General features: G+C 47.2%; 1 protein-coding gene across 3 annotated transcripts in view; it reads right to left on the bottom strand.

The window, feature by feature from the left end:
* The window catches only part of NUDC (nuclear distribution C, dynein complex regulator), a 34,286-nt gene that overhangs the window by 6,567 nt on the left and 12,998 nt on the right, over positions 1-14,721 (bottom strand). The window lies entirely within an intron of this gene.

Genomic DNA, 14,721 nt, shown 5'->3' with positions numbered 1-14,721 from the left:
CTCCGCCTCCCGGGTTCAAGTGATTCTCCTGCCTTAGCTTCCCGAATAGCTGGGATTACAGGCATGTGCCACCGCGCCTGGCTAATTTTGTACTTTTAGTAGGGATGGGGTTTCTCCATGTTGGTCAGGCTGGTCTCCAACTCTCGACCTCCGGTGATCCGCCTGCCTCAGCTTCCCAAAGTGCTGGGATTATAGGTGTGAGCCACCGCGCCAGGTCAAAGCCAGGGAGCTTTCTTGAAGGAAGAGCCTGTTCACCCTCTCTCCAGCCAGCAAACTATCAACTTCAAATCCTTTTTCTCCACTACACCTTCCCAGGAGGTTTCCACTCTAGGATGTGCTAGCCAGCCTCCCTGCTACCCAAGGGCAACCCTCCACCCATACTATTGCCACCTGTCATTATTTGACTCCTGGCCTTAGACAAGTGCACAACTTTGCCTCTTTCTAAGCCTCAGTTTCCTTATCCGTCATGAGGATTGAGTATGACAGCACAAATCAAGAGCCTAGTGAGGTCCACATCACAGGGTTCCCCTGACCTGGAGCATCAGCATCACCTGGAACCTCTTAGAAACGCTAAATCTTAAGCCCCGCTCCAGATCTACTGGATCAGAAATTCTGAGGTATGGCCAGGCAATCCGTATTTTTAACAAGCCCTCCTGGCCAATTTCCATGCATACTTCAAAGTCACACCTAGATTTGAGTTCCTGGTCTACTCTTACCTGCGTGACCCTGAGGTCATGAATCTGTGCCTCTATCTCGTTATTATTATTTTTGAGGCAGGGTCTCACTCATCCAGGCTGGAATGCATTCGACCTCCCTGGGCTAAGGTGATCCTCCCACTTCAGCCTCCCCAGCGGCTGGGACTATAGGTACATGCCACCATGCCTGGCTAATTTTTGTATTTTTTGTAGAGGAAAGGTTTTGCCATGTTGCCCAGGCTGGTCTCAAACTCCTAGGTCAAGTGATCCACCTGCCTCATCTTCCCAAAGTGCTGGGATTACAAGTGTGAGCCATTATGCCTGGTCTATGTTATTATTTCTAAAAGCAGTCTTGGCCAGGTGTGGTGGCTCATGCCCGTAATCCCAGCACTTTGGGAGGCCGAGGCAGGCAGATCACCTGAGGTCAGGAGTTCTTGACCACCCTGGCCAACATGGTAAAACCCTGTCTCTACTAAAAATCCAAAAACGAGCCCGGTGCGGTGGCACACGCCGGTAGTCCCAGCTACCTGGGAGGCTGAGGTGGGAGAATCACTTGAACCCGGGAGGCAGAGGTTGCAGTGAGCAGAGATCGCGCCACCAGCCTGGGCAACAGAGCGAGACCCTGTCTGAAAATAAATAAAAGCAGTCTTGGCATGTGTTGTTCTTTGCCTAGAACGTCTCATCCCCATTCTCAGGTCACCTGGCAAACCAATTCATCCTCCATGACCAGTCAAGTGTCAAAGTTTCACCTCTGGCCAGGAACATACCCTTAGGACACTCAACTCAATGCCAACCCATACACAGTGTGCATGTGCACACACGCACATACCCCTAGAGGCCTTGCAGGGCACTCGCCATGTGATCAGGTGGTCAATAAACCCTCTTTCAAGCATCTCTAAGGCAGAACTGCAGGGAAAGCTCTGCAGGGGCTCAAGGTCACAGAAGTCACCCACGGGCCCCCAGACCTGGGGTTCTGCTAAATGCCCTGTGGATTCTCACCCATTTGACGCCAAATTCTCCTGCTATGCCCAAACCCCCTGTCCCATGCCACACCACAGTAGCTCCACACTCTACAAGGTTAAAGAACACCAAATGTACCCCCTAAACCACGAATTAAACTGGTAGGGGAGGCCATTCTGCTGTCAGTAAAACAATAGGTCATAACAGCAGAGGCTGTTCCACCACAGGGCCTTGGTCCCAAGTCCCTAATCAGAGAGACCTTGAACTAAAGGCATTTGCCAACCAGTGGCCAAAGGGAGGTGGGAGCAGGGCCCTCCCCTCTCCCAGCTCCACTGAATCATGTCACATCCCATTTGTACTGTTCCTTCCTAGCTCCTGGAGGTTAAGCAAGGGCAGGGCTAAACCACCGGGCAGAGTCAAGGCCAATCACAGCAGCCTCTGACCCATCCTCCCATCAGCTTGACCTAGGTCCAGCCTCAGACAGATAACCCCAGGGGTGTGGAAGCCTACCCAGAGGCTGTCACAGACTCAAGCTTCAGTCACTGGACACATCTTTGGGAACCACAGCCAACCAGGGTGGGGAGGGCTGGGCCTGCTCTGAATCCAAGCCTGTTGCTCTCCCCCAGAAGAGGCCCAGGACAGTACAGGAATGTGCCACCATGCCAGCCTTCTCAAATACTTTTCAGAAGGCAGAAGAATTTTATGAAATAGCTGTTATTCAAATGCTAATCCAGGTCGGGCATGGGGGCTCCCATCTGTAATCCCAGCACTTTGGGAAGCAGAGGCAGACAGATCACTTGAGCCCAGGAGTTTGAAACTAGCCTGGGCAACATAGGAAGACCCTGTCTCTATAAAAAACACAAAAATTAGCTGAGTGTAATGGTACGTGCCTGTAGTTCCAGCTACTCGAGAGACTGAGGTAGGGGAATTACTTGAGCCTGGGAGGTCAAGACTCCAGTGAGCCATGATCACATCACTGCACTCCAGCCTGGGTGACAGAGCAAGACTCTGTCTCAAAAAAATAAACAAATAAATATAAATAAAAATAAATAAATAAAATGCTAGTACACTGGGGAACTACATCTGTGCAAATAAATTTAAGTTTACCAGGTACAGTGGCTCATACCGGTAATCCCAGCACTTTGGAAAGGCCGAGGCAGGCAGATCGCTTGAGCTCAGGAGTTTAAGACCAGCCTGGGCAACATGGTAGGACCCCGTCTATACCAAAAATATGAAAATATTAGCCGGACACGGTGGCATATGCCTGCAGTCCCAGCTACTCGGGAGGCTAAGATGGAAGGACTGCTTGAGCCTGGGGGCCGGAGGTTGCTGTGAACTGAAGGTTACAGTGAGCCGAGATTGCGCCGATGCACTACAACCTGCGTGAGAGTGAGAACCTGTCTCAAAACAAAAACCCCCCTAAACAATGGGGTTTGGAGTTTTTAGGGTGGTGAACACATCAAGGTGTCGGGAGGGTGGCACACCCAGAGAGGGTACGGAGGCTCCAGGCCCCACCCCCATACCTAGCCCTACACAGCTATTTGGCTGTTCCTGAGTTATGTCTTTTACAATAAACCAGTAACAGTAAATAAAGCACTTTCCTGAGTTCTGAATCATTCTAGCAAATTATGAAACCTGAAAAGGTGGTCATGGCAAACCCCAGTTTACAGCTGGTTGGTCAGAAGTAGACGAGGCAACTTGGAACTTATGACTGGTGTTGTCAAGTGGGCGCCGTCTTATGGGACTGAGTCTTTAACCTGTGGAGTCTGCAGTAATTCTGGGTAGTTACGGTCAGAATTCAATTGAATTGCCGGGCGCGGTGGCTCACGCTTGTAATCCCAGCACTTTGGGAGGCCGAGGCGGGCAGATCACGAGGTCAGGAGATCGAGACCACAGTGAAACCCCGTCTCTACTAAAAATACAAAAAATTAGCTGGGCGTGGTGGCGGGCGCCTGTAGTCCCAGCTACTCGGAGAGGCTGAGGCAGGAGAATGGCGTGAACCCGGGAGGCGGAGCTTGCAGTGAGCCGAGATCGCGCCACCGCACTCCAGCCTGGGTGACAGAGCGAGACTCCGTCTCAAAAAAAAAAAAAAAAAAAAAGAATTCAATTGAATTGTAGGATACCCAGTTGGTGTCCAGAGAACTGGAGAACTGGTCGTCAAGTGGTGGCAAAACCCCACACATTTAGTGTCAGAACAGCTGTGAGTAAAAACCATTCTTAGGATGCAATACGCAAAATCCAGATTGTGGGAAACTTTGCCAGGACAAACAACCATTTATTCAAAAAACAAATTGCAAGGAAAAAAGAGGTCTCTTGTGTTTTATTTTTTAAATCTTAAAATTTTTTTTTGTAGGCCAGGCAGGGTGACTCACACCTGCAATCCCAACGCTTCGGGAGGCCAAGGCGGGTGGATCACCTGAGGTCAGGATTTAGACCACTGGAGTTCGAGACCAGCCTGGCCAACATGGTGAAACCCTGCCTCTACTAAAAATACAATAATTAGGCCGGGCTCGGTGGCTCACGCCTGTAATCCCAGCACTTTGGAAGGCCGAGGCAGGCGGATCACCTGAGGTTAGGAGTTCAAATACAGCCTGACCAACATAGAGAAACCCCGTCTCTACTAAAAATACAAAAATTAGCCAGGCGTGGTGGTGCATGCCTATAATCCCAGCTACCTGGGAAGCTGAGGCAGGAGAATCGCTTGAACCCAGGAGGCAGAGGTTGTGACGAGCCGAGATCAGGCCATTGTACTCCAGCCTGGGCAACAACAGCGACACTCCGTCTCAAAAAAACCAAAAAAACAAAAAAACAACCAAAAAAAAATTAGCCGGGCATGGTGGTGGGTGCCTGTAATCCCAGCTACTTGGGAGGCTGAGGCAGGAGAACTGCTTGAACTCAGGAGGCGGAGGCTGCAGTGAGCCAAGATCATGCCACTGCACTCCCGCCTCAGCACCAGAGACTCCAAGTCAAAAAAAAAACAAACATTTTTTTTGGTAGAGATGGAGTCTCACTGTATTACCCAGGCTGGTCTTCAACTCCTGGGCTCAAGTGATCCTACCACCTCAGCCTCCCAAAGTGCTGTGATTACAGGCCTGAGCCGCTGTGCCTGATCCTTAATTTTTTGTTTTTGTCTTTGTTTGAGGTCTCTTAGTCTACAGGTTTCTATCACCCAGTGTAATGTATGAACCTTATTTGAATTAGGAATCAATCGTAATCAAATAACCCAATAAAAAAGACAAATGTCTTGACTAGATGATATATGATATCATCTAGTTCTGTGTCCCCACCCAAATCTCATCTTGAATTGAATCCCATAATCCCCACGTCATGGGAAGGACCTGGTGGGGGGTAATTTGAATCATGGGGGTGGCTACCCCCATGCTGCTTTCTTGATAGTGAGTTATCATGAGAGCTGATGATTTCACAAGGGGCTTTTCTTCCCCCTTTGCCTGGCACTTCTCCTTCCTGCCACCTTGTGAAGGTGGTGCCTGCTTCCCCTTCACCTTCCACCCTGACTGTAAGTCTCCCAGGGCTTCCTCAGCCATGCAGAACTATGAGTCAATAAAACCTCTTTCCTGGCCAGGTGTGGTGGCTCACGCCTGTAATCCCAACACTTTGGGAGGCCAAGGCGGGTGGAACACCTGAAGTCAGGAGTTCGAGACGAGCTTGGCCAACATAGTGAAACCCTGTCTCTACTAAAAATACAAAAATTAGCCAGGCGTGGTGGCAGGCACCTGTAATCCCAGCTACTCGGGAGGCTGAGGCAGGAGAATTGCTTGAACCCAGGAGGCACAGATTGCAGTGAGCTGAGATCGCCCCACTGCACTCCAGCCTGGGTGACAGAGCAAGACTGTCTCAAAAGAAAAAAAAACAAAAAACAAAAACAAAAAAACCTCTGTCCTGGCCGGGCACAGTGGCTCATGCCTGTAATCCCAGCACTTTGGAAGGCCGAGGCGAGTGGATCACGAGGCCAGAAGATCGAGACCATCCTGGCTAACATGGTGAAACCCCGTCTTTACTTAAAACACAAAAAATTAGCTGGGCATGGTGGGGAGCACCTGTAGTCCCAGCTACTTGAGGCTGAAGCAGGAGAATGGCGTGAACCCAGGAGGCGGAGCTTGCAGTGAGCCCAGATCGCGCCACTGCACTCCAGCCTGGGCAACAGAGTGAGACTCCATCTCAAAAAAAAAAAAAAAACCTCTGTCCTTTATAAATTACCCAGTCTTGGGTATTTCTTCACAGAAGCATGAGAACAAAGTAATACCTTGTCACAGATGAGCTTTGGACTTGGACTTATGGGTTAATGCAGAAATGAATTAAGACTTTGTGGGGCTGTTGGAAGGGCATGATTATGTTTTGAAATGTGAGGACATGAGATTTGGGGGGGATGGGGACCAGGGACAGAATGATACCGTTTGGCTCTGTTTCCCCACCCAAATATCACCTTGAATTGTAATTCCCACATGTCAAAGGCAGTACCAGGTGGAGGTAATTGAATCACTGGGGTGGTTTCCCCCATGCTGTTCTCGTGATACGAGTGAGTTCTCACAAGATCTGATGGTTTTATTAGCATCTAGCATTTCCTCTGCTGGCACTCATTCTCTCTCCTGCCAATCTGTGAAGAAATGCCTTCTTCCATGATTTTAAGTTTCCTGAGGCCTCCCCAGTCATGCAGAACTCTGAGTCAATTAAATCTCTTTTCTTTTTTGAGACAGAGTCTTGCTCTCTCAACAGTCTGGAGTGCCATGGCGCAATCTCGACTCACTGCAACCTCTGCCTCCCGGGTTTAAGCGATTCTCTTGCCTCAGCCTCCTAAGTAGCTGGGAATACAGGCACACGCCACCACATCCAGCTAATTTTTGTATTTTTAGTAGAGCTGAGGTTTCACCATGTTGGCCAGGATGTTCTTGATCTCCTGACCTCGTGATCCGCCCACCTTGGCCACCCAAAGTGCTGGGATTACAGGCGTGAGCCACCGTGCCCAGCCGTAAACCTCTTTTCTTTATAAATTACCCAGTCTAGGGTATTTCTTCATAGCAGCATGAGAACAGACTAATACAGAACCCTCATGTACTATTAGTGGTAGTGTCAAATGGTGCATCTGCTATGGAAAAGATCATGGCATTTCCTCAAAAAACTAAAAACTGGCTGGGTGCAGTGGCTCACACCTGTAATCCCAGCACTTTGGGAGGTTGAGGCAGGAGGATCATGCGGTCAGGAGTTCAAGACAGGTCTGACTGACATGGTGAAACCCCATCTCTACTAAAAATACAATAATTAGCCGGGCATGGTTGTGCGCACCTGTAATCCCAGCTACTCAGGAGGCTGAGGCAGGAGAATTGCTTGAACCAGGGAGGCAGAGGTTGCAGTGAGCCGAGGTCACACCACTATACTCCAGCCTGGGCAACAGAGCGAGACTCTGTCTCAAAAAAAAAAAAAAAGAAAAAGAAAAATTAGCTGGGCATGATGGCACTGGAATCCAAGCTACTTAAGAGGCTGAAGTGGGAGGATCACCTGAGCCTTGGGGAGGTCAAGGTAAGTAGTGATCATGCCACTGCACTCCAGTGGGTGACACAGTGAGACTCTGTCTCAGAAAAAATAAATAAATAAAATAAAAATTAAAAATTAAAAAAAATTAAAAAAAGAAAAAGGGCCAAGCGTGGTGGCTCACACCTATAATCTCAACATTTTGGGAGGCCAACATGGGTGGATCACAAGGTCAAGAGTTCGAGACCGGCCTGGCCAATGTTAGTGAAACCCTGTCTCTACTAAAAATACAAAAATTAGCCAGGCATGGTGGTGGGCACCTGTAGTCCCAGCTACTTGGGAGGCTGAGGCAGGAGAAATCTTTTTTTTTTTGAGACGGAGTCTCGTTCTGTCGCCAGGCTGGAGTGCAGCGGCGATCTTGGCTCACTGCAACCTCCGACTCCTGGGTTTAAGCGATTCTCCTCCCTCAGCCTCCCAAGTAGCTGGGATTACAGGCGTGTGCCACCACGCCCGGTTAATTTTTGTACTTTTAGTAGAGACAGGGTTTCACCGCGGTGGCCAGGATAGTCTCAATCTCCTAACCTCGTGATCCGCCCATCTCGGCCTCCCAAAGTGCTGGGATTACAGGCGCGAGCCACTGCACCCGACCGGCACGAGAAATCTCTTGAATCCAGGAGGCACAGGTCGCAATGAGCCGAGATGGTGCCACTGCACTCTAACCTGGGCAAAAAAGCGAGACTCTACCTCAAAAAAAAAAAAAAAAAAAAACACAAAAAAACAGGCCAGGCGTAGTGGTTCATGCCTGTAATCCCAGCACTTTGGGAGGCTGAGGCAGGCAGATCAACTGAGGTCAGGAGTTTGAGATCAGCCTGGCCAACATGGTAAAACCCCATCTCTACTAAAAATACAAAAATTAGCCAGGCGTGGTGGCACACGCCTGTAATCCCAGCTACTCGGGAGGCTGAGGTGGGAGAACTGCTGGAACCTGGGAGGCAGAGTTTGCAGTGAGCCGAGATGGTGCCACTGCACTCCAGGCTGGGCAACAGAGCGAGACTCCATCTCAAACAAACAAACATACAAACAAAAAAAAACAAAACAAAGGTTAAGAGGGTAAATTTTATGATGTGCTTTTTACCACACTGTTTTTTTCTGAGACAAGAGTCTCGCTCTGTGGCCCAGGCTGGAGGGTAATGGCATGATCTCGGCTCAGTGCAACCTCTGTCTCCAAGGTTCAAGCAATTCTCCCACCTCAGCTTCTCGAGTAGCTGGGATTACAGGCCCCCGCCACCATGCCCAGCTAATTTTTGTATTTTTAGTAGAGATGAGGTTTCACCATTTGGCCAGGCTGGTCTCAAACTCTTGAGCTCAGGTGATCTGCCCACCTCGGCCTTTCAAAGTGCTGGGATTACAGGTGTGAGCCACCGTACCCAGCTCACTTTTTTTTTTTTTTTTGAGACAGGGTCTAGCTCTGCTGCCCAGGATGGATTACAGTGCTGTTTATCATGGTTCACTGCAGCCTCAAACTCCTGGGCTCCAGAGATCCTCCCACCTTGGTCTGCACAGTAGCTGGGACTACAGGCTTGTGCCACCACTCTTGGCTATGATTTTCTATTTTTTGTACAGACACGCTCTATGTTGGACCAGACTAGTCTTGAACACCTGGCCTCAAGTGATCCCCCCACCTCAGCCCATATTTTTTTAAAAAACAAAAGAGCTGGGTACAATGGCGGCCTCAAAGGCGGGTAGGTCGCTTGAGATCAGAAATTTGAGACCTGCTTGGGCAAGATGGTGAAACCCCCACTCTACAAAAAATACAAAAATTAGCTGGGTGTGGTGGGGCACGCCTATACTCCCAGCTACTCAGGAGGCTGAGGTGAGAGGATCACCTGAGCCTAGTGGTCATGGCTGCAGTCAATCATGATCGCACTACTGGACACCATCCAAGCTGGGCAGCAGAGCGAGACCCTGTCTCAAAACAAAACAAAACACAGTAGTAAGAGAGCATTGAGGGAAATCAGAACCCTGACTGGATGTGGATCTCTGGTAATATTTAAAGAATTAGTATGCTTTTTTGGAGAAGGTAATACCATTACAGTTATTATTTTTTTGTTGTTGTTGTTTTTGAGGCAGAGTTTCACTCTTGTTGCCCAGGGTGGAGTGCAGTGGTGCGATCTCGACTCACTGCAACTTCCGCCTCCTGGGTTCAAGTGATTCTCCTGCCTCAGCCTCCCGAGTAGCTGGGATTACAGGCGCCTACCAACACCCCCAGCTAATTTTTAGTAGGGACAGGGATTCACCATATTGGCCAGGCTGGTCTCTAACTCCTGACCTCAGGTGATCCACCCGCCTCAGCTTCCCAAAGTGCTGGGATTACAGGCATGAGCCACTGCGCCCAGCCCTACAGTTATGTTGCTAAACAGTAACTTTTCTTTTAGATAGTCACATAATATTACTCACCAAAAAATATGCCTTCAATTATATGTAAGTGGAATGCAATAGGGCAGTCCCACCGTACCCACGAAGATTCATTCCAGGACCACTCCCCAACACTAATTTCCGAGGATGCTCAAGTCCCTTATATAAAATGACATTTTATTTGCATATAACCCACATGCATCCTCCTGTATAATCTCAATCATCTCTAGATTACCTAATATCTAATACAATGTAAGTGCTATGGATGTAAGCAATTAGATTGTATTTTTTTAATTTGTTTTTTGTTTTGTTCAGATGGGGTCTTGCTATGTTGCCCAGGCTGATCTCAAATTCCCGGGCTCAAGCCATCCTCCCATCTCAGCCACCCAAGTAGCTGGGATTACAGGTGTGCATCACCACGTCGGGCTTAATTCATATTATTTTTTATTATTGTACTGTCATTTAAAAAAATTTTTTTTCCAAATATTTTCCATCAGTGGTTGGTTAAGCTCATGGATGCAGAGCCCACGGATACAAAGGATCAACTGTATTTGTCCTTCTGTGACCAGCTTATTTCATATGACATGATGTCCTCCAAGGTACATACATTTAGTAATGGACAGAATTTCTTTCCCTTTTAAGGCAGAATAACATCCCAGAGTATGTCTATACCACATTCTATTTATCCATTCACCTGCTGATGGAGCCTCTGGTTCCTTACACCTTTTGGCTATTATGAATAAGGCTGCTATGAACATGGGTGTGCAAATAAATCCTCCTTCTAATTCTTTTGGGTATACACCCACAAGCATGACTGCTGGAACATACGATAGTTCTTTTCTTTAATTTTTTGAGAAACCGCCATAACGTTTTCCACAGCAGATGCACCATTTGACATTCCCACCAACAGTGTACAAGGGTTCCAGTTTCTCCCTATCTTTGTCAACACTTGTTATTTTGTTTTTTCTTTTAACAGATGCCATCCTAACAGATGTGAAATAGTATCTCATTGTGGGTTTTGTTTTGGAAACAAAGTCCTGCTCTGTCACCCAGACTGGAGTGTAGTGACACAATCACGGCTCACTGCAGCCTCAACCTCCCAGGCTCAAGCAATCCTCCTACCTCAGCCTCCTGAGTGATTGGGACTAGAGGTGTGTGCCACAAGTCCTGGCTAATTTTTATTTATGAGTTCCTAAATATGAAATTCACAATTAAATGTTATTTTTCCTCTGCACTGCAGATTTTCTCATAATCTAGTGTTCTTCAATTGACTTAAATGTCTTTTACCATTTACAAATTTTCAGCATCTGAAAAGGGAAACAGCTATCTCTTCTTTTATAGCTTCCAGTTTTCTAATGTTGAAAAGTCTCCCCCACATAAGACTATAGTTTCCTAGCTTTCCTTACAGGATTTTTCTTATCTGTATTTTTATAGAGTATGACAGATGGCAAGTTTTGTTTTTTTTAACCAAAAAAAATCCATGTAGCAGCATGACTTATTAAATCATGCTTTGCCTAATGAACTGAATTACCACAGTAGACACATTAAATCCTCATAAATGCTAGACTTTATTTCAGGATTCTCTATTCTGCTTCACTGGTCCATTTTTCTCTTCTTCTATCAATACCATATTGATTAGATCACTATGGCTGTATTCAAGTCTACAATTCGTAGCCCCAAAAGCTATAAAAACTAAAAGTGCTTTTGTATTTTTTTGTAAGTTTGCGGCATGAGGTATTTACAGCCTTCATTTCTTCCACTTGGTATGTATATTGATATATATTTCTCTGCAGAAATATTAATGTGTTTTGTTGCAGGATGCAGCTCCTGGCCTGGGATTAGATTATTGTATGTAATGCACATTATATGCACTGTATTGCCTTCCTGAAATCCAAATAATTTTAAACACCAAAACACATGTGGCCCCAAGGGATTCTGAAGTGGATTGTGGTCTTTTGCCTTTTTTTAAGTCCTCGTAACATCCTTGTAAGGTAAGGACTACTCCCTCTTACAGTTAAGAAAATTAGGAGCTGGGCGCGGTGGCTCATGTCTGTAATCCCAGCACTTTGAGGGGCCGAGGCGGACAGATCACGAGCTCAGGAGTTCAAGACCAACCTGACCAACATGGTGAAATGCCAGCTCTACTAAAAATACGAAAATTAGCCAGGTATGGTAGTGGGTGCCTATAATCCCAGGTACTCAGGAGGCTGAGGCAGGAGAATCGCTTGAACCTGGTAGGCAGGGATTGCAGTGAGCTGAGATCGCTCCACTGCCCTCCTGCCTAGGTCATAGAGCAAGACTCCCCGTCTCAAAAAAAAAAAAAAAAAAACAGAAAAAGAAAAATTAGGTAGTCCCAGTACTTTGGGAGGCTAAGGCGGCTGGATCGCACCACTGTGCTCCAGCTGGGACAACAGAGCAAGACCCTGCCACACACACACACACACACACACACACACACACACACACACACACGCACACAAAGGGTTCATCTCTCTCCCTTCTTACAGCTATTCATCCTTCATATCTGAAGCATCACTTCCTCACAAAGTCTTCTCTGAGCCCCCAACCTAGGTTAGTTTTATGTTCCCAGGGCTTCTGCCCCAACACCCACTACTTTTTCACTGCTTGTTTTTTTTTTTGTTTTTGGCTACACTTTGAGATCCATGAACACAAAGAACAAATCTGTATTCACCTCTGCAATCCCAAAGGGTTTGATATAGCACCTAACGTAATCCAAAGTGTTAAGTGTTCAATAAACATTCATTGAAAAAAGTAGGCCGGGTGCAGTGGCTCATGCCTGTAATCCCAGCACTTTGGGAGGCCGAGGCTGTGGGATCACCTGAGGTCAGGAGTTTGAGAACAGCCTAACCAACATGGTAAAACCCGTCTCTACTGAAAATACAAAGTTAGCCAGGCATGGTGGTGCATGCCTGTAATCCTGCCTACTTGGGAGGCTGAGGCAGGAGAATCACTTAAAACCTGGGAGGCAGAAGTTGCAGTGGGCTGAGATCGCGCCATTGCACTCCAGCCTGGGCAACAAGCATGAAACTCCGTGTCAAAAAAAAAAAAGGAAAAAAAATAAACGACTAGTCCCAAAAGCTATAAAAACTAAAAGTGCTTTTGTATTTTTTTGTAAGTTTGCGACATGAGGTTTTACAGGTAGTCCGGCCCACAGAAAAGCCAGAGGTGTTAGTGACAATACAGAAAGGATATCTGAGCTGGAAGGGGTCTACTTTCTCCCATTTTACAGATGGAAAGATGGAAAGAACCACAGCATTGCTGGGAACTCGACTAGGTGACATAGCTAGACCAAGAACCTGGGACTCCTACTCTTACGTAATGTGTCTATGACAGAGTGGCCTCAGACCTTCAGGACACATTAAAGAGTTTACCAACTTGTTAGAATCCTGAAGCCACGGAAAACAGTTTGCAAAGAACGTCTCCTTCTTATTACGCCTCTTATTTATGTCTATTATAAAGATAATGGTGCTGGGCATGGTGGCTCATGCCTGTAATCCCAGCTACTCAGGAGGCTGAGCACAATAATTGCTTGAACCCAAGAGGCAGACATTGCAGTGAGCCAAGATCGCACCATTGCACTCCAGCCTGGATGACAAGAGCGGGACTCCGTCTCAAAAAAAAAAAAAAAGGCTGGGTGCGGTGGCTCACACCTGTAATCCCAGCACTTTGGGGGGCCGAGGCAGGCAGATCACCTGAGGTCGGGAGTTCAAGACCAGCCTGGCCAACATGATGAAACCCCATCTCTACTAAAAATACAAATATTATCCAGGCGTGGTGGTGCATGCCTGTAATCCCAGCTACTTGGGAGGCTGAGGCAGGAGAATTGCTTGAACTCGGAAGGCGGAGGTTGTGGTGAGCCGAGATCATGCCATTGCACTGCAGCCTGGGTAAGAGTGAAACTCTGTCTCAAAAAAAAAAAATCCTCATGATATAACAATTTTCAAAAGTATAATTACAACCTTAAGGAATCAAAAAGAAGTTCAAGGTCTCAGAATCAATACTACAAAACAGAAATCCTTAAACTCTGAGTCACAGCATCTGGGAAGACATACCTGAGTATTTCTGAATTTATTTCTAAGCATCAGTTTCTAATATCTGCCCAGTCTCATCTCCTAGGTAATTAGTTAAAACCTCCTCAGGCCAGGTGCAGTGGCTCACACCTGTACTCCCAGCCCTTTAGAAAGCCGAGGTGGGTGGATCACTTGAGGTCAGGGGTTCAAGACCAGCCTGGCCAACATGGTGAAACCTCATCTCTACTAAAAATACAAAAATTGGCCGGGCATGGTGGCACCTGCCTGTAATCCCAGCTACTTGGGAGGCTGAGGCACAAGAGTCACTTAAACCCAGGAGGCAGAGGTTGCAGTGAGCCGAGATTATGCCACTGCATTCCAGCCTGCGCGACAGAATGAGACTCCATTTCAAAAAATAAAATAAAATAAAATAAATAAAAGTAAAAATAAAACCTCCTGGCTGGGCACGGTGGCTTATACCTGTAATCCCAGCACTTTGGGAGGCTGAGGCGGGTGGATCATGAGGTCAAGCATTCGAGACCAGCCTGGCCAATATGGTGAAACCTCGTCTCTATCAAAATACAAAAATTAGCCAGGTGTGGTGGTGGACGCCTGCAATCCCACCTACTCGGGAGGCTGAGGCAGGAGAATTGCTTGAACCCAGGAGGCGAAAGTTGCAGTGAGCCGACATTGCACCACTGCGCTCCAGCCTGGGTGACAGAGCAAGACTCTGTCCCAGAAAATAAATAAATAAATAAAACCTCCTCATTGGAAAAGGAACTGAGAGGCACTGTGTCGGGGCAGAAGACAGGTTTACAACCGACTGGTTTCAACTCTGGTTCTCTCACAGCTCAGCTCAAGACTTTGGATAAGGTGCAAAACTCTCTTAAGCCAGTTTCCTCAGTGGGGATATTTAACAGCTGCCCCTCTTGTAGAACTGCAAAAATCATGGGAAACGAGGTAGATAGAGCGCTGAGCAAGGAGTGCAGCTTGAAGAAATGACAGCTTCCTTTCCTTCCCCAATTCCTCACCTTTGGCATTTCGCTTCTGCTGAGTTACTGTTATGCCAAAGGAAGGACAGGTGAGCTTTTCTTCTGAAGAGACAGAGCCGCCCAAAGGACAGTGGTTTCCAA

The sequence above is a fragment of the Hylobates moloch genome, unplaced genomic scaffold (genome assembly GCF_009828535.3).
Source record: "Hylobates moloch isolate HMO894 unplaced genomic scaffold, HMol_V3 SCAFFOLD_9, whole genome shotgun sequence".
Classification (NCBI taxonomy): Eukaryota; Metazoa; Chordata; class Mammalia; order Primates; family Hylobatidae; genus Hylobates; species Hylobates moloch.
The sequence above is the reverse complement of the archived record's forward strand: the minus strand, read 5'-3'. Positions and strand labels throughout refer to the sequence as shown.